The sequence below is a fragment of the Miniopterus natalensis genome, chromosome 1 (genome assembly GCF_054644295.1).
Source record: "Miniopterus natalensis isolate mMinNat1 chromosome 1, mMinNat1.hap1, whole genome shotgun sequence".
NCBI lineage: Eukaryota > Metazoa > Chordata > Mammalia > Chiroptera > Miniopteridae > Miniopterus > Miniopterus natalensis.
In genome coordinates this window covers 176539296-176545563 of record NC_142081.1, presented here as the reverse complement: position 1 = coordinate 176545563, position 6268 = coordinate 176539296, and the positions used below count along the sequence as shown (strand labels likewise).

At 43.0% G+C, this 6268-nt stretch overlaps 1 pseudogene; it reads right to left on the bottom strand.

Annotated features, from left to right (window-relative positions):
• Positions 1-3797: 3797 nt before the first annotated feature.
• On the bottom strand, positions 3798-4128 carry LOC107533311 (large ribosomal subunit protein P1 pseudogene; annotated as a pseudogene).
• Positions 4129-6268: the final 2140 nt, after the last annotated feature.

Below are 6268 nucleotides of genomic sequence, written 5' to 3'. Positions count from 1 at the left end.
CTTACTTACATTTTTTGGCCAAGATTAGGATGCTCCATTCTCAATGACACGACATCAAAGAGCAAAGTTTCTTGTAAATTGATATTAGAGGACAAGATTTCTTTGCACTATAGCATTGAGTTAGCTTGCAAAAGCAGTTTTTAACCTTCCCAGTACTATAATGTATCAACTGACAAAAATCTAGTGAGCATCTTTTGTGGTCAAAAAGACCTGCAAGTAATAAAAAACAAACAAACAAACAAACAAACAAACAAAAACTTTGCATGGAATATTGTTGGAGCATAGTGGAATATTTAACAAATGCATTCTTCCTCAATGGGTTTACTTCTTCATGAGTTTCTGACACTAGAAAAGTAAGTTCTGCCCCTGCTTTAAGTACTGACTATTATTAATTCTGCTGTGATTACACTGTACCACCTTCTATCTGCATTTTCTCTAAGTTGGTGTTTTCTCACCTCTGCAACCCAAATGTCATGGTGTTTGTACCATCAAGAGCAAAATATTTAATATTAAATAGAAAAATTGTTTTTGAGAAGGGCCGGGACATATAAGCTGAGTCATTCTTTTGTCCGTTCAATAAATATTTACTGAGATTTACCAGACACCAACATGAATAAAAGACACACAATCTGCCGCGGTCCAGCCGCAGCGGGAGTCGGGTGCCGAAGGTGGGCAAGGCGTCGGCGCTAGGAGGCAGCAGACTACACGACTCGGAGGTGGTGTGACACTGTTCCACTTTATTGAGAATCAACATAATCTTTTATACTTTCTTTTTTGGCTACGATTACATTTTTTCGGTTAGCAAGCAAGAAATATTATTCATAGGTTAAACAATACAAGTTTCGATTTGATCAGAACAGAACAATTTTGACTTATTTTTTAGAATAGAGGAGAAAGGAAAAATCAGTGACCTACAGAGTGATAGATGTGGCTTTGTTTGCAGCAGTAATATATTAGCTTGTGAGACAGATATTTTGTATAATATTTGCCTGTGGTTACTACTTCTTGTGGTTATATTTTAACTATGGACCTGTTTATAAGCTATTATATTCTTCTTGCCATTTTCTTCTAGGAAAAGAGTGCCGTGTGCCATAGCTATGGGTTAACTGCTTGAGAATGCTTTGCTTTTGTTCCTTGGGGAGCGAGCGCCGGCGTGGCTGCTGCCCTGCCGAGCGTTTCATGAAGGGCAGGTTCTCGTACGGAACATGCCTTCGGTTTACAGTGACTGTCCTGATGCCGCTCCCAGCGTAAGCGCCTGTGTGAGGCGGAGGAGGGGCTGGTGGCCTTTCCATACTGTTGGCCCCTTCAGGGGGATGCCGCAGTCTGCCACTTATTCTGTGTGCTACCCAGGGTGGTCCTTGCGCAGTAGGCGAGGGGCGATGGCCTTCTCCTGTCCTGGACTAACCCTGCAATCACGGGGAGGCACTGGAGGCCAGGCGGCTGCCTGAGCTCAGCTTTCCCTAGTTCCTCCATGAATTCCTCACTGGGGGCGCCGGGGGGAGTTTTCCTGGCTTCTTCTAATAACAATTTGTTAAAGCATCCGGCACTGTGGTAGTGACTGGACTTGGGGAAATCGGGATTTCTTCAGAAGTGATTTTTAGAGACACATCATTATTTACCATCCCCAGGTTAGTTATTGATTTTATGACCCAAAATCCCCCTCCAAGGAGGAGAAGAGCTATTCCCATTAAACCAATTACTCCCACCCACATGCCACATCCTCTCCCCAGAAGACCCCTTCCTTGAAGCTTCCTCTCCACGTCTGGATTTTGTCAGACGAACATGGTTGGGAGAGGACGTGGAGATTTTAGGGGGAGATCTCAATAGAATATTCAGCAGTTTTCCAGGTGTGTCCTTTCAGGGTTGTAATCTCCACTGATTGATTAGTCAGTGCCAGGGTGGGGTGTCATACCCAGTGCAGCTGGTCCTGAGGTCAGCTGTGGCTGGTTTTGTTGCTTTTCTGGGCCTGGAGCTGAAACTCAACTGAGGCCTAGATGTTATCTCTAGGGAGGAAAGGTCAGGAGGTCCAAACCGCAAGACCAGGGGAGAAAAGGCCACCCTGGGCACCCTACAATTGTCCATTGCTAGGCACCTGGGGTTTTCTACACTGATGAACTTCTGTATCTAGCCTGTCTGTCCTGGCTCTGCTCATGTATGTCTAACTGCCTACCACAGGTACATAAAAATTTTGGTTTGTTATATACTCTTGATGAATTGATCACTTTACCATTATGAAGGGATCTTCTTTATCCACAGTAATATTCTTTGCTCTGAAATTTTATTTCATATTATCACCACTTCAACTTTATTTTGATTAGTGTTCAAATGATATATATTTTTCATTCTTTTGCTTTTAACCTGTTCATATCTTTATGTTTAAGTTGGGGGGAAAAAGTTTGTTGAGGTATGATTGATATACAAAAACTGCACCTATTTAATGTATACAATTTGGTGAGTTTGGGTATAAGCATACGCCCATGAAACCCTCATCACAGTCAAGGAAATAAACATTCTCATTGACTACAAAAGTTTTCTTATGCTCCCCCAACACACACACTTTTTGTGTATGTGGTAAGAACAGTTAACAGATCTACCCTCTTAACAAATTTTTTAACTGCACCATATAGTATTTGTAAACATAATAGGTACTGGGTTATACAGCAGATCTCTGAATATATTCATCTTGCTTAACTTAAACTTTATAAACATTGAACAACAAATACCTATTTTTCCCTGTCCCAAGCTTCTGGCAACTAGCAATCTATCCTCTGCTCCTATGAATTTGGCTATTTTAGATACCTCATGTAAGTGGAATCATGCAGTATTTGGGCTTCTGTGACTGGCTTATCTCACTTAGCAGGTTCATGCATCTTATCATGTCTAGCAGAATTCCCTTCATTTTAAGGCTCAATGATATTCCACTGTATGTATATATCATATTTTTTATCCACTCATTTGTCGATGGACAGTTAGGTTGTTCTCATATTTGGTGTGTTATAAAAATGGGATTACAGTTATCTCTTTAAGATCCTTATTTCAGCTCTTTTGGATAGATACCCAAAAGCGAGGTTGCTGGATCATAGGGCAGTTCTGTTTTAATTTTTAGAGAAATCTTTATACTGTTTTCTATAGTGGCTACACCATTTTCATTCACACCAACAGTGTATAAGGGTTCCAATTTCTCCACATCCTCACTAATATTTGTTATCTTTAAAAAAAAAATAACCACCCTAACTGGCGCGAGGTGATAGCTCATTGTGGTTTTGATTTGCATTTTCCTCATGATTAGTGATACTGAGCACCTCTTCATGTTGGCCAGTTCTATGTCTAGTTTAGAGAATTGTCTATTTAAGTCCTTTGCCTATTATTTCATTGAGTTGTTACTTTGCTATTGAGTTGTAGGAATTCCTTATATATTTTGGATATTAACCTGTAATCAGATATTTGGTGTGCAGATATTTTCCATTCTGTGTGTTGTCTTTTCATTCTGTTGATTTTTTTTCTTTGTTTGTACTCTTTGGTTTGATGTAGTCCTATTTGTTTATTTTTCTTTTGCTGCTTGTGCTTTTGGTGTTATAGCCGAGAAATTATTGCCAAACCAATGTCCAGAAGCTTTTCCCCTATGTTTTTTTTCTAGGAGTTTTACAATTTCAGGTCATATATTTAAGTCCTCAATATACTTTGAGTTGATTTTTGTTTCCAATTTTATTATCTCGCCTGTGGATATCCAACTTTCTCAGCACCATTTTTTTTAAACAGAGATCAGCCTTTTATTGAATGTGTTACAAAAGGTTTAGTCAAAAGCCCACGTCATCATCAGACTCCTCAGGGTCTTCTTTCTTTGCCTCCACTTTCTTCTCTCAGCTGGGCAGCAGGGGTCGAGGGGACGGGACCTCCTGCTGGGGCAGCACCTGCTGCTGGGGCAGGTCCACCAGCCCCTACGTTGCAGATGAGGCTCCCAGTGTTGACACTGGCCAGAGCCTTTGCAAACAAGGCTGGCCAGGAAGGTTCAACATTTACACCAGCGGCTTTAATGAGGGCGTTGATCTTATCCTCTGTCACCGTCCCTGCACCGTCGTGCAGGAGAAGGGCCGAGCAGATACAGGCGAGCTGCGAGACAGAGGCCATGGTGTGGGCAGTAGTGGGAGTGGTGGGCGGGCGCTGCGGGAACGGTGCTAGTCGCCCGATGAAGTGAGGGCCTCACCCCAAAGGGGCCTTAGCTTCCTCCGAAGAACCGAGCACCTTACTGGCAGCTGGGGAAAAGCAACTCTCAACACCATTTTTTGAGGACACGAGTCTTTCTCCATTGTGTATTCTTGGCTCCCTTGTCAAAGATTAGTTGACCATGTATGCATGATTTATTTCTGGGCTTTGAATTCTGTTCCATTAGCCTATATGTCTATCTTAGTACCAGTTACACACTGCTTTAATTACTGTAGTTTTGTATTATGTTTTGAAATTGAGAAGTGTGATGCCTCCAGTTGTGCGTTCTTTCTCAAGATTGCTTTGGCTCTGTGCTTTTCATTACTATTACTATTTTATGCCAATCCCTTCTGGCCTGCAAAGTTTCTGTTGAAAAATCAGCTGGAAGTCTCCCTTGTAGGTAACTAATTGCTTTTCTCTTGCTGCTTTTATGATTCCCTCTTTGCCTTTAACTTTTTGTATTTTAATCATGATGTGTCTTGGTATGGGCCTCTTTGGGTTCATCTTGTTTGGGACTCTCTGTGCTTCCTGGATTTGTATGTCTCTTTCACAGATTAGGGAAGTTTTTCATCATCATTATTGTTGTTGTTGTTGTTATTATTTTTAGTCCCCACCTGAGGATATTTTTTCCATTGCTTTTTAGAGAGAGTTTGAAAGAGAGATAGAGAGAAAGAGAGAGAAACATCAATGTGAGAGACACAGATCAACTTGTTGCCTCCTGCAGGAGCCTCAATGGGGGCCGGGGATTGAGCCTGTAACCGAGGTACATGCCCTTGGCTGGAATCGAACCCGGGACCCTTCAGTCCACGGGACAACGCTCTAACTACTGAGCCAAACCAGCTAGGGCTCGTGATTATTTTTCATATAGTTTTTTCAATTTCATGTTCTTCCTCTTCTTGTTTTAACGCCTCTGTCATGTAAATGTTGGTATCCTTGAAATTGTCTCAGAGGCTCCTTACACTACCCTCATGTTTTTGGATTCTTTTTTCTTTTTGTGGATATGATTGGGTGTTTTCTGCTTCCTTATCTTCCAAATTGCTGATTCGATCCTCTGCTTCATCTACTCCACTGCTGTTGATTCCCTGTAATGTATTCTTTATTTCAGTTAGTGTATTCTTTATTTCTGACAGATTCTTTTTTATGTTTTCTATCTCCATTTTTATGTTTCCTATCTATTGAAATTCTCATTAAGTTTCTCTCGTCTTCCCCTAAGCTCACTGAACTCTGCATCTGGTAAATTGCTTGTCTCCATTTTGTTTAGTTGTCCTGTAGGGCCCAGTGGCCCAGCCTCCTCAGTCACTCTAGCTGGGCACTTTAGGTGCACTTTCTCCTCCTTGTGTGGGCTGTGTGCATACTCCTATTGTGGTTGAGGCTTGATTGCTGATGGCATGTTAGTGGGAAGGATTTACCCCCAGGCTGATCGGCTATGAGGACTGGCCATGACTACCATGGAAGATCTGCTCTGCAGGGGCTGACACCATGGAGAGAAACTCACTTAAGTGAGCCTCAGGAACCCTCCAAGCCCACCCCTTGTGTGTGTTGCTCCTGCACGTGGTTGGGTGGTGCTTTGGGTGGTCTGAAGCTGTCCACTGAGTGTACTGGCTTTGTGGCCTGCTGGGAGGTGCAGGACAAGGTTAGCTGCCACCGGTGTCCTGCCCGAGGCCACCTGGCACGAGCTGCAAAGTGATCTGCAGATAGCTGCTACTTGTGCTGGATGCAGAGTTACCTGGGAAAGGCCAAAGTGAGAACCAAGGTCAGCTGCTACTAGTGCTAGGCCTCAGGCCACTTAGCAAGGGGTATTCGGCATGCATCAAAGGCCAGATGCTGCTTGTTTGAGAGATTTAAGAAAGTCTGTGGAATGAGCCAAGACACACCAGTTGTAGGGAAAAGCCATTGGAAAAGGCTTGAGTGGGCCCAAAACTTGGGTGGGGTGGGCTCTCAGGGAGTCACCAGGGCAGGGCGAACAGTCTTAGCCAGGTTGATGGAGACTCACATACTGCACCCGCCTGCCCCTGCCAGCTCAGGAAAGGAACATTGGCCTCTGCCAGCACATCTCTGTAGGAGA